The sequence below is a fragment of the Gavialis gangeticus genome, unplaced genomic scaffold (genome assembly GCF_001723915.1).
Source record: "Gavialis gangeticus isolate Ggan-Ray unplaced genomic scaffold, GavGan_comp1, whole genome shotgun sequence".
Classification (NCBI taxonomy): domain Eukaryota; kingdom Metazoa; phylum Chordata; order Crocodylia; family Gavialidae; genus Gavialis; species Gavialis gangeticus.
Window position 1 is genome coordinate 18,700,149 of NW_017729003.1, and position 18,597 is coordinate 18,718,745.

Genomic DNA, 18,597 nt, shown 5'->3' on the forward strand with positions numbered 1-18,597 from the left:
CCCTTATCTGGAGGGTTTTAGGTGTGTCTCTCACTGCATTTTAATCAGTTTCTGTTTAGGTGGCGGGGGGGATTCTTTGTGAGTCAGACAGTCTGCATCCTGTTTCAGGGTTCCCTAAGAACATGGAGCTGACAGGTAACAATTCCCCCCAAATCTGGTAACAGGAGTCCTGGATCCAAAGATAAACACAGACTTCATTAAAGTCAATGGATGTGCCAGTTACTCTGATTGTTTGTAGCAAAGTGGGACTCCCTGCCTAGCCACAGTGCTAGGTTCCCCACTTGCCTTTGGGCACACCCGCCACCTGACTCACCTGTCACCTTGTTCTTAATTAGTTAAGATGTTAATTAAGGCGGGAGGCTGCCCATTTGTATCCTGATGCCAGAGGTTGCTATCTGCGGCTCCATACCTCCCCTACACCACAGCCCATGCCTCGCAGATGGCATCCAGATGTTACAGTACTTCCAGCCTACAGCCAGACCACACTTAGGCCATGCCGTCAGGCCTCAGTCACACACACATTCATACCGCCCTCCTGTCACTCAGGCCTCACACACTCCACCATATCTCACAGGGTTTCCTTCATGCATCACCAATTTATGCTGCCTTGCTGCCTCTTGGAGCTGGCTCCTTAGGCCGTAGGTTTAACTAGTCCATTCCTTGGGTGGTGGGTAGTGACCAGCTAGAGTTGAGCACAATGACAGGGTAGTGGCCAGCCAATTACCCAAGCGGGTCTGAGCTTACTCTGGCCCCTTCTGGGGGCAACTCTATACATGTAAACATACTGGGCACTCAGCCGCATGGTTCTTCTCCCCCCCACTGAGGTCCTTCCTCTCTCCCCCCTTTCTAGGGCAACCCCTCACCAGGATGTTCTTACCCCACACCATGACTGGTGTGCCAGGGTCTCATGGGGAGTCTCATTCCCCCCCTGGATTGCCAGGTCATTGTGCTCAACTCTAGATATTACTTTTGACCCACACTCGGCGTCCCAGTTGTGGAGGACTTATCAGGATCAGGACTCATCCCTACCCCTTGGACTGAGCCCCTTTACTCAGCCTCTGGCCCAAACTACTGCCTCAGGCATTTGGAGACATGCCTGGGCCTACTCCCCTTCACTCGGGCTCCACACCACCCCCTCACTGGGGCTACTCATCTCTGCCTACTTCACTCAGGGCTCCACACCACCCCCTTCACTCAGGGCCTCCCCCTCACTCGGGCTACTCATCTCTGCCTCCCCTCACTCAGGGCTTCACACCGCCCCCTCACTTAGGGCCATGGGGCTTCCCTCCCCAGTGGGCTCAGTTGGCCATAGCTGTGCCTGGCCCCCACTCTCCCTCCTCAGGGTCTTATACCCCACAGGGCTCAGGTGGCCATAGTTGTGCCTGGCCCCACTATGTCTGGTGTCACTAGACCCAGCTGGAGGTGAGGGCTAGGGTTAAGGCACCCTTACCCACCTTTCACTGGGGTGATAACTGGTCTGGCATTTCCTGGGGGCTCTCGCACCACTGAGAGCCCCACCAGGCCACCCACTCCCGGCAGGGTGCAGTTTTAGGTCATGCCCAGGATGAGCAGCCCCCTAGCCATCCCCTACAGCTCCTCCCTTACCTCCAGGATGATACCAGCAGCCTTGCAATCAGGCAATATTGCTGCCTCCTTTGCAAGCAGGGAACTGATCTGGTCATAAAGGCAGCCAGGGATCTAAAATGGCTGCCATAATCAGGCACCTGCTGGCAGCTTGGCTCAGGCCTTTAAAGTGGCAGGCACCTACAGTGCCCTGCCACACACCTCCCCCCTTAAAATGGTACCTGGGAGAGGTTTTTCCTGCTGGTCCTCCAAAGCAGGTTCCCCTCGGGGCCTGTGAGAGCCCTCAAGTGGGGAGCACCACCAAACATGCTCCACCACATTGTTACTCAACAAAAGGAGCAATCAAGCCCCTTTCTGCAGTGAAAATAGATGCAGATAACCTGCGTGAGTGAGACAGATGCTCCCCCCGATTGTAAACAGAGAACCAAGGTATTAGTTGGGAGCTGTTTCTGGTGAAGAAAACAAAGGAGTAATAAAAATTATACATATGATCCTGGGAGGATGCAACTATTAAGGGCATGGTCATGGATTTACCTGTACAAATTAAGTTTCAGACACATGATATAACCTTTAGAAGTATTTAACTCGGGGTGGGCACTTACTTCAGCAGGCCCCATTCACAGTGCAGTAGGGGCAGAATAATTCATTGGTGGGCACCCACCCACAGGCTGTACAAAATTGCCCAGTGGACCAGATTTGCCCTGCGGCTGTATTTTGCCCACCTCTGATTTAACTCCTGCCCCAACAATTGCAAATGTGCTTCTGGGTGAATCAAGGTTAATTTGTTCTGCTTTCAAATAGCTAACTTACAAATACACATGATTTGCTTTGCCTGTCTATGGTTGAAAACAAACATTGAATTCTCTCCAGGAGAAAGCCTTTTGTCTTGGGATCCTAAAGGCAAACAAGCCCACTGTTCCACTTTAACTACTTGTGAAATATGCTAGCCAAAATTTTTGTTAATAACTTAAGTTAATGGCCTTTCATTCTGGGGACAAATTATAAGAATAAAAAGCTGTGTCCCTCTTATTTTGTCTCTGGTTTTGATTTGGATCAATAAGAAGCACCTAAAAATATCTGTGTTTAGCCTGTGTCCCCAAAACTGTTCTACTTGGAGTTTGATAGGGAGCCATAGTTCAAATTTATGAGCAAAAATACTACCTGTTCTTGTTTTCTTCTATTGTATTAAAACAAACAAGAAAACAAACAAAAACTATTGTTTTCTCACAAATAAGACCATGTAAAAATATACCTGAGTCTAATCACAAATTTATCTGAAAGGAAACTTCTCTGCAGAGACTCAAATTTTGGCTAACTCTGTAGGCCACAAGTAAGAGATGTGAACTCCTTAACTAAAAGTCACTGGAACAAGGAAATGTGCTTAAGAACAGACTAGTATGTTAACAGAATGTCTTTAGCTCACACTCACTAATCCAAGATTTTGTAGAAGTCTTTTAGGTTACAGTAATAAACGCTATATCATCTGTCTCAATTAGGCACCAAGTGCATTACAGAAACTCCATCTGCATTGAAAAAAAGATCTCCCTATTTAGTACGGGAACATATAATAATGTGTCATTCCAGTGTATTAGGACCTTGTTGCGCACTGCATTTGAAGCTGCTCAATTTTGACTGGCTCAAATATGGACCAGTCACATCTTAAGGCTAAAAACCTTCTCTGACTTTCCTCCTACCTGAGCAGCTGTGACTCTCCACTAGAGGGATGGCAAACAGGGGCCTAATCAGGAGCTACAGAGGTGAGTTGCCACTACAGGGCTGGTGAGCCAGGACAGGCTTCCATCCTTGCTCTAGAAGTGGGTGTGAGAGAGGCAGGTTGGGAATACAAAGATGGGAGTCAAAGAGTTAATGAGATGGGGCTGGTAATGAAATGGGAAGTGGAAAGGAAATGGGGGTGGGGGAAGGGTGATGAAATTAAGAAAGTCATCCACTGAAGGATAAAATAAAAAGTAGTAAAAAAATGAATTAAAAAAGAGAGAGGAAGTAAATTAAAGTAGGTCATGTTTAATTCATTGGAATGTGGGAGTGGGGTGTTGGGGCTACCTGCTGGTCATGCTTCCCAGGGTGGCTGGGGGCCTGAAGCAGTGAGGATAGGTGCTTTTGGGAGAGCTACTTCCTCTGACCCAGGAATGAAGCTCCACCTCATAGGGACTCAATCCAAACCCCGACCTTGTTCTCCCCCCAACATCCCCCTTTAACCCCACTCCTGGACCCATCCATGCCCTACAACGTGGATATCTGGCGTGTGCTGTGCAGACTGTTTGCACAGGGTTGCAGCCCTGAGGGTGGGAAGTTCACACTCCTACAGGTGGGAGGGGGAGTTGACTTGGTGCCACAACTACCTTGTAAATAGTAGAGTTAAGGGGGTGGAAAGTTTGTCCACACAGAACACCAGGGGGGAGAAGGAGTTCTGGGGAGGGGGCACAGCATCCTGGGATGCTGGAGGATTGCAACTGGGGTGGCTCTTCTGTGGGGACACATTAATGGAACAAAACCTGGGCAACACAGATCAGAGATAAACCTGCCCTGGAGTGGCATAACTTTAAGTCACCTAAAGTATGCTTCAAACTAGTTTCAGGTGGCCATGTGTGAACAATCCAGGGGTTAAGATCTCCAGGAGCCACCTAAAATTAATGTGTCACAAGGCCCTTAGTGACTTGCCTATTGCCCAAGGCAAAACTAGAATTCAATTGTTTTTGCCTCGCAATCCTGTACTCAGTTCATTATATCATCAGGTATCTCTAAGTTATCCATGTACTGAACCAAAGTGTATGTGCAGTTGGAAGAAAAAATAACAAAGCACAACAAACACCAGTACTCTGAAAGTAAGCTCATATTTCAGGCAGAAATGGATGATTCCAAAAATATCCACTAAAAAATTATAACTTCTGTGCAACCTACTTCCAAAACTCTCTACATACCCTTAATACATTTACTAAACATTAGGGCTGTCTACTATTATTTTTCCTAATGATATTCTGTTTACAGTCAGCAGGATATTATCCATAAAAAGAACGGCCACAAAACTGCCCATTGTCAATGCCAAACCTGAAAAGTGGTACAGGTCTAAAACCACTCACGGGTATCTCAGATTACCTTGCTTCATTTTACATTGAACAAACTAAAAAGGAGCAAGATCAAAACTAGTGTACAGATATCAGAAACTGAAAACTGACAGTACGTGTCATAGGAACAACTAAGGGAGACTTAAAAGGTCCCCTTTCCAGAGTACTCTACGAAGAGAAAAAAATGCTCTTTTTCCCTTTTCCCAAATTATATAAGTAACATTTGCTACTTATACCTACTCTCATTTTCTTCCTTTCTCCCTTCCTTCTTTTGTATAAAATGTAGCTTTTGGATTCATAGACATCTCCTGTGGCTGCTCTCCTGCCCCTTGCTGCCCAGGCTGACCTGGAGCAAATCTGCACAGTCACACATGTTAGTTTCTTTCCCATTTTTATTGAGATAGCTCTAGGAATTTATTTTTATTTTTTCCTTTTTTTTACTTTTCTCCCCTTTCTGGTATAACAGCTACTGATAAGTGTTGCTGAGGTATTGAATTTTACATTTTCCTTTGACTGATGAGATTTTTGGTTAGTCAAACCTCCATCAGAAATAAGTTCTGTCGCTATGTATTTGCTCCTGGTTGGCTGCCGAAATGTGGGCTACTGTACAGTCACTACCATGCAGTTAATTTGCTACCTGCATTTGCTATGCAGTAAGCATCACCACATGTAGATGGTGACGCTTACTGTGTAGCTAAGTAGTCAACAGCATGGTAAAGCATCTCCTGTAGAAGCACCCAGTGTCAGTGAGTCAGAAAGCAAATAGTATGCTGGTGCTCAACTCTGTACATTGGTTTTACATAGAATATTGGGTCAAATATGGTACTAACTTTTAATTATCTCCAAGGAATTGTCCATGGTACATAAGAAACTTCATTTTCCCTACAAGACTAATCTAGATAATATTCTTTTCTTCCTGGACCATAAAATAGTCTACTTCAGAAAGAAATCAGTCAACAGTGGGAAGCAGAACCTTCTCAGTAGTTAGCCTTTTGTCTATAACTACAGACTTCTTTTCTGATAGAGGTTTGACTGACCAAAAGATCTCATCAGTCAAAGGAAAGTGTAAAATTCAATACCTCAGCAACACTTTTCAGTAACCTTAATACCAGAAAGAGGAGAAAAGTAAAAAAAAAAAAAAAAAGAGGAGGAATTAAAAGAAATCCCTGTAGCTCTCTCAGTAAAAAGGGGAGAGAAACTAACATGCATGATTGTTTTTCCATTGTAATAATAAGAATAATATTTCAGTATAGTTTGTTATTAGCTACTTCCTTCCCCTTTCTGTATCTTATTTTTAAAAGAGATTTTCAAATGTGTAAGTGGCAATTATGCACCTTACTTAGCTTTAGAAAATTGTCCCCTCACTCCCTATATCTCATATTGCATTTAACATTATTAATGGGTTAAATATGCCTGTGTTCCACTGCATTTATCCCTAAGAAGTCAGACTGTATCATTCTTCTAAAATCAAAAAGGATTTTTCTTTTCATAGATTTAGAATAGTTGCTATATTTACCAAATCCCTAGCCCTGCCACCCTTTGAATTCAGTGATTTAATACATAATTACAAAGAGGTATAAGAATTGTGTTTTTCTTTTATAGGTTGGGATTAAATATTTTATAGGTTTCAAACATTTTTTTAGCTACTGTTTTCTTATTCAACAGTAACTCTGGAATAATGCTGACAGCCATAATGTATGTATGTCTGCAATGTTTTGGCATTCACTGTAACCATGCAAGTCAACCCTCATGGTTATTTGATCCATGTTCTTACTCTTCAAGGTGTAAATTGATACAAATTGCACATTTTTTTTATGGTGCATCTGTTACATGCTTAAAACTACTTATCAATTCATCCAGTACAGTAGGGCTGTGCAAAACTTTGGACCATGATTAGGATTCGGAAGAAATATGGATGATACAGAGGCTGAATCTGTCAGTCCGAATCAAATTGCTAGCTGCTTTTATTCAGTGATTCAGAGGACTGTCTGTATGGGGAAACAGCAACTTAGAAGAGGGAGGGGGAGCGGTGGGAAAGGAAGAACGGGGGGAAAGACTGACATTTCTAGGTGGCCAGTGAGCAGGATTTCTCTCTGATTGCCCTTCCAATTACAGTGTCTGGGGAGAGGGACATAGAAACAGCATAAAAGCCTCTGTCTGCAGACTTGCTGTTTCTGCCTGAGCAGCAGTGTCAGAAAAGTACTGTGCTGCCTGTTTTCCTTCATAGCCAGTCAGTTGCAACTTGCCTGCTCCTTTTTGTTCTTAGAAAGGATTGGCTAGGATTTAGCTTAGCTTAGCTTAGAATCTCTTTACTTAATACTATCCAATTCATTTCATTCAATTTATATTTGCTGTCTTTTTTCTTTTTTCTTTTTTGCAAACTTTGAAAAAAGAAAGCTCAGTGTTTTCCCTACTAGCCTGATTCATCACTGTGCAGGGAGGCACAAAGATTGCACACACACACTTATAATATACACACATAGAAGAAGAAAAAACAGATATTCATAGGATAAGAACAGAGTCAGATGATATATAGTAGTTATTAGTTATTAATATTATTATAGTTAGTTTACATAGAGACTGAAGACAGAGTCACACTTCACACTCATAATTCATAGTAAATAAATATATACCACACTGGAGAAGACGACAGACAGGCAGGCAGCACACATTTTTTACATAGTTCTTAATACTTATTACAAAGAAGAATCCAGTGCATGCACACAACACAGAGGGAATAAAACACACAACGCAAAAGGAGTAATACACACACACACACCTTTTTCAGCACAGGAAACATTAATATGAAGCGTGCTGGAAAGGCAGGTGCCAGGTCTTCCGGCAGGGGAGGCAGAGGGGTAGGGGGAGAGCTAGAGCAGCAAGCCCCCCTTTCCAAACATAGATGCATTCTCTTCCCAAGCAGCCATGATGTTTCTGCTGCCAGTGGAAGCAAGGAGGTAGGAGCAGTGACTGCACCTGATGTCCCTGCACCTGCACCACCTTCCCTAAGTCCAGAAATAGGCACAAGCAGTGGAATCTCTGTCTCCTCCACCCCAATGTCATCTCTCAGCATGAGCCTCCCACTGCCAGAGGAAGAGCTGGAGCTGCAACCAGGGGAGCTGAGCGCCCTGGCTGAAGCAATTCTGGGGACCTAGGGGGAATCAGAGTTTGTTCTCCATACCCCTCAAAGTTCGCTTAGACTCAGGTCTCCTCCAGAAAGCAGCACCTTGGAAGAGGATGAGGCTGTGGAGTCAAGTGGCTCAGCTGAGGCAGCTCCTCCTGCTGTTGTGCCTCAGCCTACTGAGGAGTGGGAGAAGGCAGCATTCTCACCTTCAACCCAGAAGTGGGTGATTAGCATAGTGTGGGATCATTTTGAGCTGGCAGATGATCCCAGGTTTGCTATCTGCCAGCACTGCCAAAGGCACATCATCTGGGGCAAAGCCGTGAAACACTTTTCCACCATGGCAATTCTGCTACATCTCAGGAGGCAGCACCCCCTTTCCCTTTTTGCTGCTCAGCCTGGCACCAGTGTGAGCATGCCAAAAGGGAAGTCTCCCACTCACTCCAAAGTCCCATTTCCCCCAAAGCAGAAGCAGGCTACCCTGGAATGGTGGGGGAAAGGTGGACAGAAAGGGGGGCAGGTTGCAAACGTGAGTGAGATCACCCAGAGCATTCAGCAGATGCTTGCTCTGGATAGCCAGCCCTTCTCCCTGGCTGAACAGACAGGGTTCAAGTGGCTCATAGCACTTGTGGCTCCATCTTAAAAAGAGCCCACATGCACCACCTTTAGCAGGATGGTGGTGCCCTCCCTGTATGAGTCATGCAGAGAGTACTTGAGGTAGGAGCTGCACAAGGCAGGACCACAGGTAGCCTTACACTTCACCTCTGACATCTGGAGCAGGTGGGGTGGTGATCACACCTACCTCTCCCTCACAAGGTACTGATGCAATCAGTCAGGCTATTGGTGGGCTCTTCTGCAAGCCAAGGTGCTTGATGAGTCCCGTATGGCAAGGGAGATCATGGGGGCCATAAACTGCATGGTGCAGGGGTGGCTCATTGGGCACGCCGAGCTCACCTGCAGGTTCATGGTCACTGAAAACAGGGCCAGTATGGTGAAGGCTGTCCGTGATGCCAACTTTGTTGGCATCCACTGTGTGGCACACAGGCTGCACCTCATAGTCAGGGATGCCTTGAAGGGGGACAGGGCTACTGGTGATGGCACTGCCACCACTACTGCTATGAGCCAGGTGATTTCAAAATGCAGGAAGGTGGTGGGCTACTTCCACCCCAGCATCAAGGGGGGCAAGATGCTGTGGGAGAAACAGACAGAGCTGAGCATCTTGCAGCACAAAATCATGCAGGATGTGGAGAGTCGGTGGAACTCCACATACCTGATGCTGAAAAGTCTGGTGGAGCAACAGGAGGCCATCCATGAGATGGCCTTGCTTGGGGAGATTGGGATCAGCGACACCCTGGCCAGAGCGGAGTGGGGTACCATCTCCCAGATCTTGGTGGTCCTCAAGCCCTTCATCGAGGCCACCAAGACCCTTAGCACTGGTGATGCTCTCCTCAGAGAGGTGATCTCCATAGTGAGGGAACTTGAGAACCAAATGGACAAGTTCCAGGGGATCAATGTTCGTGGCTGGGGCAGGCCGCTGTCACCAGACATGCAGGCACTGGTGAGGTGGCTGAAGGAGGGCATCAGGAGATGGCTGAATCCAGTACAGTCCACATGATGGCAAGCACGTGTGACCCAAGGGTGAAGGGGAGCACGTGCACTGGCAGCACCAAAACACTCGATCACTGGACGCTTGTCAACAAATCATGGAGGCTGAAGTGCAGAGGCAAGGGGATGTGGAAGAGGGAGATCCACTTTCCCGTGGCAGCACTCCCAGCACCAGCACCAGCCAGTCTCCTCCATTCCAGCCACTGCCAATATGGGCCATGATCATGGCTTCAATGCTGGGGTCCAAACGTGCCAGATCCCAGCCTTGGGCAGGTACCATCGAGCCTTCAGTGGCTACCTATCTTACTGAGGATATGGAGACACTGGACTGTGACCCCTTGGCCTACTGGGAAAGCCACAGCCAGAGGTGGCAGGATATGGCCACAGTTGCCCAGAAACACCTGTCATGTCCACCAACCAATGTTCCAAGTGAGAGGGTGTTCAGCATTGCTGGGGATATCGTAACACCCCACTGTACTTGCTTGGAACCTGGTTTGGTGGAGAACCTGGTGTTCTTGAAGGTGAACTTCCCAGTGCCAGGGTTCCCCAAGCTCCACTTGCAGACAGACTGAGTGCCACCCTCACTCTGTCTACACCGATTTCCTTTTTTGATTGTTTTAAAAGCCAGGTAATGTCCTGCTCTCAGCTGGAGGTGGCACTAACTGCATCACCAGCCAGCAGGGGAAGAACATGTCCCTGCTGAACTTGTTCCCCTGCCAGGATGAAATTGGAGGTATGGAATAGGGCTGTGGGGAAGGAGGAGGTCCCAGATCCTGGACATGACCACTAAAACTGCACCCTGACAGGGTAGGGAGGCCTGGTGGGACTGCTGGCACTGTGGCAGCCCTGTAAATGCCAGGACCAATGATTCCCTGGTGAAAGGTGGGTAGGAGGCACCATAACCTCCAGCTAATGCATGCACATATACTGTCCTGGCTGGGGAACGCCCAGACCTGTCATGACTTTGACAGGCCTGATGCTTGCTGGTGGCAGTGCAGTTGTGAGGCTCCCAGTGTGCTCAGCTTAGCTGCCCAGGATGCCAGCTTTTATGTGGAAAAACCTTTTGTCAGGCTGAGAAAGTACCTGCAGTTGGTGTGTCTTCTGGTCCTGGATGGAAGGAATAGTAAAGCCAGAGGCTGGCCTGGCACATAATGCAGGCAAGAAAGCCAGTCAGTAAAAATGGAAATGGAGGCATCAGGGGCTGAGGGACAGGCTGCAGTGGTGGGTGTGGGAGAAAGGAGGATGTAGTAGTGCAGGTAAAAGTGCAGAGGTACCTGGGACAGTGGTTCCAGTGTGTCAGAATTCCACTGTCTAATCTATACTGAGTTCAGGAGCTTCTGTATCTAGGAGGCTGATGAAGTGAATTCATAGGCCTGGCTGTGTAAAATGGTTTGCATTGTAATTTGTTCACTCTTAGGATCAGGCCTGAGATCACACTGGAGGCAGTGTGGTTTTTTTGGTGAGAAATGTGCCCCCATAGGTAGTTGGGTATTGTTATCTTTGATAGATTAAGGTGTGCAGTTTGTTGGGGTACTGGAGCTAGTTGGCAGGTTTTGTGTTTTGAGCTGTAGGAAATTGACTTCAGTTTTAGTGATGAGGTTAGGTGCTTGTTTGAATGTACAAACCACTTTTCAGAGCTGGGCCTATGAACTGCACTTCACCAGCCTCCTAGGTAGTAGGTACAGAAACCCATGGATTCAATATAGATTAGGCATTGGAATTCTGACATACTGCAACCTGCTGGACACCTGACTGCCCAGGTACCTCTGCACTTTTACTTGCACTGAGGGTGCACCTGACCAGAAGTACACACGCGCGCGCGTGTGTGCGCGCGCACACACACACACACACACACACACACACACACACACACACACACACACAGAGTGAGAGCACACCTTCACAGATATGCTAGAGGAGAAGCAGCTCCTACTTGAGAGGAAAGAAGGTCTCTCTGACAGTTTGGCTACCTGAGATGCTGCTGGTGCTACTGCTAGTGCTCAGTCAGTTATTTTACTTGTTGTCATGCGAAGTGGTGGATTGGCCTGAGGCTGCAGGGGAGGAGGAGACCTCACTGGGGCACACTGCCATGCTGTGTAGAGGCCCCAGCACCAGTGAGGGTGCACCTTAACACACACACAGTGTCACCCACCCATGTCACAAGTTTTGCCTGTTAGCGGCCAGAAGTGCAGGGCCCCAGAACCCAGACTTGCTCTGCACCTATCTCCTTGACAGCTGTTAGGCTTCATGGCCGCAGCAGGGCCTAACAGGCCAGCAGTTTTCACCCCACTGTGCCTTAACACACACACAGTGTCACCTATGTCATGAGTTTTGCTTGGCAGCCACTTGAGGTAGTTTCCAAGAAATCCTTGCACCTATCACCTTGAAACTTGGCAGGATTTGTGGCCTCAGCAGGGGCTATCCCCCTTCAGCTTGACCTCCCTGTAGCTTAACACACACATGTGAAATAAGTTTTGATTTCTGGACTTTAAGGTGCAGTTTCCCAGAAACCCCTACACCTATCTTATTGAAGCTTGGCAGGTTTCATGCTCTCAGCAGACACTACCAGCCCTGCAAGTTTCATCTGAATAAGACGAAAACAACCAGGTTATAGATATTTCATTGATTCCCCATTATAACCTATGGCCAAATTTCCAAATCAGCTCTGAATCAACTCCAAAGCTTCAGAGCCAGTTTGGCTGAACTGAAGCAGAAAACTGATCCAGAGCTCTGAATCAAATTGCTGCAATCCAAATCAGCTGAATCTGAACACAAATTGAATAGTTCCCTATTTGTACAGGCCTACAGTACAATACAAGAAAAATACTGTGTTTTTGTTATTACCAACACTTCACACTACTGATGCAGGAGGTTTTGTATATTTTTTTGAGTTTAAAATAATATAATGAATGTACTACACTGCCTTTAAAACAATAAGTGAAAGCATTTAACCAAAGGACATAAATCTTACTTTAATGACAGAACCAGTAATGCATCCTGTAATTAATCGACCAAAAATGCTAAAAGGTCTATTTTTTGTTGCACTGTGATTTCCAACTAAATATCTTCCTTTTTTTTTTTTTGTATTTTTTACTATAGCCTTTCAATACTTGAATAATCTTCACAGAAATGTTTGATAAGCATTCGTGTATTCCTGCAAGAACGCCTCTAATGCAGTTGGCACCTATTTCTAAATGTTATAGTATATTTTTCTATGTGCAATTTTAAAGCTTAGCATCACAGGTTCTTGTCAGCCTACCAATCCGCTTGACTCTCAAGGTTAATGCATTCTGGTTCTAATATCCAAGAGCACACAAGGGATGTGGCTAACAGCACATCAAGCTCCTTTTACTTTCCAACTTGAATGATCAGATGTTCATTTACAGCAGGCAGCATTCAGCACAAAGCCAGAGCAAGGCTACAAATGTAAACCTTCTGGAGCTATATCAGGACAACTTAAATTCTCTACTACCGTGCCCCAACAAATGTTAAACTTTAAACTTGAAATGTTAAACTTTAAATTACTGAAGCACAATTATACTAGAAGTTATAAAACTTCAATATGGATTACAAAACAGATACAACAGATACAGAAATATTTCTTGATCTCATCTAAAAGGATAATAATCTTATTATGGGGAAAGAATTCCATTTTTAGATTATCGGTTTTACAAGGGATATAGTTCAAGTCAGATTACGTGATTTTAATCCAAAAATTTAAGGCAGAGACAGGTAAAATGTATAGAAAGTAGGAAATACAATTAATGATATTATTTAAAAAGAAGCATAGATTAGAAAGTGAAACAAAGATAATTTTCTATGACAATTTTAAGTGTTGATCCCTGTGTATATAGCATCTATATATTTTAAAATCAGTCAGTATAAACTCCATAATTGCTTTCTTCCAAGTATCCGAAAATCCATTATTGTGTGGGAATTAAGGTGGAAGGGAAATTTGCTTGCCTGGGCCATTTTGATGTTACAGAGGGCCCTGACAAAGGACTACGGCTGTTTGTGGGTTCCTGCCCAGCCCCAATAATTTTAACAGGCATGCAGACAGCCTGAGACAGGGAATGCCATTCAGTGGCACTCCCCAGGTGCAGGCTTCTCCCAACCAAGAACTGTAAAGGATGTGCCAGAAGCCCAGGACTGGACAGGAGGCAGTACTCCAGCATAGGACAGAACGACCACCTGCCTGGCCCAACTAATCAGCAATTTAGCAAGACAGGACACAGAGCAATGTATTCAGTGCCTTGACAGCTCTTCATTCTCCCTCCCTTCCACCATTCTGGAGAGGAGGAGGAAAAACAAGAGGCCATGGAATACTAATGGACAGTAATAATACCTGGCTATACATTTTCCCCAGAAAAACTTTCAGGGACAAAATTGCTGTTTTAAATAGAAAAGATTTTTTTTTTGTCCTGGGAACCACTTTGGGTCTGGGTTGGCCACTTTTTTAGTTGGACAAAGTCTGAACAAGTTGCTGCAGGATTTTTGTTCCACTAAAATGGCAGATCAAATGAGACAAAAATAGTAGCTGCTAGGGCCAGACATGCACCATGTCTCAGCAGTGTACAGTTAAGACCTATTCAGTGGATCATGCAGAGAATGTCCATAATCTATTATGTTAAATGAGGGGACAATGATCAAATGAACATTCAGAATAGGTCCGAGGAGAAGCAATAGGGGAGACAACGCCAGAGAAAGAAGGTAAAGAAAATGAAAATTGTAAAATCCCCTCCAAACCAAATTTCAAACTGCCATTTCAGTCACAACTTGTGGTCATTTTAGCTTAGTTTCCATGAAGCAGAATGGAATGCTGTTTTATTATCTGATACACAGTTTGTGTTACAGGTACACAACACATAGGATTAGTTCCCATTACTGGAAGGTTCTTGGAAATAACATAACTATGGATATGAACAAGTATTCATTTCTAGTGGTGAACATTTCTTCCAGGTATTAGTCTGAAAGATTTTTCTCTGGGAGGGAGTGAAGCCTGGGGCCTCATGTGTTGTACAACCTGTAAGGTGAGTAGCCCTTCCCCTCAAGTCTCCTGCAATGACTTTGATATTGATTTATCAAGATAGGGGTTCAGTGTAGATCTGCCTGGGAGGGCCCCCCGACAAATGGCAGTACTCACGATTGTTTTGGTGCGGTGTTCCACGGGGCTCTGTCTCCCCTATAAACCATCCACTCACCAATCGGATGTGATGTTCATAGTGTAGGGATTTTGGTCACCGTGGGGTTGCTCGCAGCTTGCTTCCGGTGGGGTTTCACGTCAGTGTGGGCACTGATGGCTCTCCTCCCTCTGGCTATGAAATATGGCCTGTTTTTTCTGCGGGCTCTTCGATTCCCCTTTCCTTTTTTTTCTTTCTTTTTTTTTTTCAAAAAGAAATATTCCATTGGGGAGGAGCAAGCTGTGGAGCTGCCTCCTTGACCCCAGCCTCCTCCAGGGGGTTTGACTGCCTCCTCTGCCCTGCTCCCTCTAAGAAGCTCAAGGGCTTCCCTTGACTTGCCTTCTGCGGAGAGCTGAAAAGCTTTCCCTGTTTCACCTCCTGCAGGGGCCTCAGATATTTCCCATACGTGAGGAGCGGGAGCCACACCGATTGTGTTGCTCCTCTCCCATGCTGGAGCCTCCGCAGCCTTAGTGTGCTGCACAGCAGTGTTCTCTCTTTCCGGCTCCCCCACCCACCCTGGTTCTGGCAGGGCTTTTAAACTTTCCCACAGTGGCCAGTGCAGTCGCTGCGACTGGTCCAGCCGTTCCCTGTGCAGGAAACAGCTGGTTAAACAGCTGGCATAACGCTGGCTCATTCGGCTGCAGCCGTGGTCCTGGCTCCTGTGCCGTCTGCTTGGCCGGGGGTCTATTTCCAGGGTTTGGGGCCCATGAGGAGTACTATCTCCCCCTCGGGAGCCTGTGGCGGCACTTAGCCACCACAGAGAGAGAAATTGAACAAATACTTACATACTCATAATTTCTATCAAAAGAAAAGTGAATCTCCTGGTAAAAATATGTAAAGCCTGTACGTAATCTATCCTAAACACATACTATAAAACCTTTATGAAACTTCACATACTCATAGATGTCTTTCTATGTTTATTTTTACATATTTTTAGTAGTGAAGAGGAAACACTTAAATTTGCCATTTTAAAATGCCACAAAGATCCCAGACTGTGCTTGTAATATAAAAGACTAGTCACTGGCATCTTCCATTAACAAGTCTTGCTTGATTAGATGTGTATTTCCCCAAATACAGTATGAGGCTGATGAGATTATTAATGTGAAATAATAGTCTGTTTCCATATTTGGCCTTTTTGCAGAAGAGATCTTCACAATTGTGTGGACAGATTCAGATCAGAGAGGAAGAGAGAACAATAATTTGCACTATTGATAGTAAACTCCCCAGTCAAAAATATAATGCAGCTTTTTCTCACATGGAAGTTAAAAATATCCTCAGTTACACACTTTGCATATACAATAAACTGGTCTTACAGTTCTATTGTATTTTTTAAAAAATAAATACAATCGTAGTATATTCCCACATGCATCATGAGACTCCGGAACATTTTAAAAGGCATTTTTGTAAATAAAACCTGTCTATTTCCCTCCATACTACATCTTTTACCCTATAACCATGATAATTATAGACATAATATTATGACATACTGAGAAATGTAATTGGTATTTTCTGACACTTAAATTAAATATGCTATAACCATGTCATTTTTTCAAGGTTTTTTGTTACATTTGTCACATCAATGTTGTTTCCATGAGGAATACAGCTGTTAAATGTCACAATAAAGCACAACAAGCATGTTATAATCTATATACCATTATAATATATCTTATTAAATCTTCTTTCCACTTGTATGTCAACTTGCTAATATAATCAGTTAGTCTCTCCTAAAATCACTGGTATTAGCAAATGCAGATATTTGTAGAGAAAAACACAAGACTAGAAGTCAATATGTGAAAGTTCAGTACTGATAGTTAAAGCTAATTCAACTGTTTATTCTATGTATGGATTGTTTTCTGGATCACAATGAGAGCAGGAAAGCTGGAGACACCTGAAAACTTAAAAAAACACCTGGAAAACCTTATCTAGAATGCATGATGTCCATAGAGCAACTGACTATGAACAATCAAATTCTGACTGAGAACGGATACAAATATTATGGTTAACCAACGAAGTCAAAGCAACATAGAAAGCTCTCTGTTAAACTGTGTTCAACATAAGGCAGAATAGATGAGCATCTTATAGGCTACAGACAGATACTAGAAAGAAGGTGCAATGGGATCTGATGCACAATCCTAACAATTGTGCATTCTGCCACACAAGCATGGCAAGAGGTATGATTGTGGGATTGAGCATCAGATCCCATCATACCATACTGCTGGACATGAGCGACGGCTGCCACCCTAGTTAGAAACAGCACATGCCCCCCCAGCGACCAGTCGGTGACTGGAGGGAGTCCCCCCACGGTTGATCGCGCTAACCAAGAAGCAGCCACAGTGCTCCTGGAAGTGGCCGTGCCACTCATAGCGGGGGCACCGGTGCTCCCACCTGCCCCCTCTGCCTGTAGTCTGAGTGGAGAGCGCAACTTGACAGCAAGTGTACCGGCACTCTCAGGGGGTGCATGTGCACCCCTGTGCATCACCTATGCATCACCACTGCTGCCGGTGCAGGGGGAATCCCACACTTGTGAGCTACAATTTTAACTCTTGTGTCTAGGAGCCCTGTGAGCTCCTACCTTTGGAAGTGCCTGTTGGTCCCCTGCTGCTGGGACTCTGATCAGCTGATGAGATTCCCAGACACAGGAGTGCATCGTGCACACCTGCAACTGAGAACTCCAATCTTTGTTGGGGCTCTGAGCTGCAGAGGCAAAAAGAGTGTGCTTTGGACACTGGAAGCATTGGTCATGCATTCAATTAAAGGCGTGATAGGAATCAGCCAAAAAAGGTATTATAGATATTTTGTATAGTAACTTTGTTGCTTATTCCTGGTTTTATAACACCATTAATTGTACAAGTCTGTGGCCTGGTCATAATTTAAGACATGATTAACCAGTTGTATCAGGAGCCATAGACAAACAAAAGTAACACACACACACATATACATATACACATACTCACACACACATATACATGAGGGCTGTGTGAAATTTCATGGATGTTTTGTTTCAAAGCTGTTTCAATGCATTTTGAGTTCAAAACAGCAAAACTGAAATAAAAGAAAAGGCTTCAAAACAGCTTCAAAACAAAATGAGGGCACTTGAAATGTTTCAAAAGTTTTGAAACGTTTCAAGTTTTGAAGGCGGGCTTACTTGGCTTTGGCACTGGCAGCAGCAGCCTGCTGTCATCCCACGTGCAGATCCAAGGACCTGTGCCCCCCAGGAGGAGTCTGGCACATCCCCGCAGCCCTCCTGGGGGTGCGGGCTCCTGGATCTGTGGACAGGACGACAGCATGCTGTTGCTGCCAGCTGTGGCCAATGGTAACAGCAATCTTCCTGGCACTGGGCATGGGCTGCACCCAGCACTGGTCCCAGGCCACAGTGGCAGCCTCCTATCATCCAACATGCAGAACTTTGGGCTCCCACCCCCAGGAGGAGTCTGGCACAGCCCTGCAGCCCTCCTGGGGGTGCAGGCCCCGAGATCTGCAAGCCAGATGACAGGAGGCTGCTGCTGCTGGCAAGTGTCACAAGTTTTGTTTTGACCAGTTCACCTCTGCACCTATCTCCTTGAACCTTTGCAAGCTTCCTGTCCTCAGAAGGGGCTACCATCCCTACAATTTTCACCTGAATTAGGCAAGAAATAACAATGTTTTAGGAATTTTCATGATTCCCCATTATAGCCTACAGCTGAAACGGTGAAACATGTCAAAACTGCAAAACAGTTTCAATTAAATGAAATAGAAAAGTGCTTTGAAATGAAACAAAATGATGAAATGGAACACTGTTCCTTTGAAATGGCAAATCAGAAGTCATAATGGAATGGTGCCTTATCAAACAGCCCTAATACACACACACACACACACACACACACACACACACACGCAGACACACGCAGACACACACACAATTTAGGGGTGCATGAAGCTTTGGGTGCTGATTCAATTCAGAGGAGAATTGACCCAGTTTGGCAGCCAAATCCCCAAATCCAAATCATATCTAATCAGGAGACCAGTTAAAGGGTCCAAATCGATT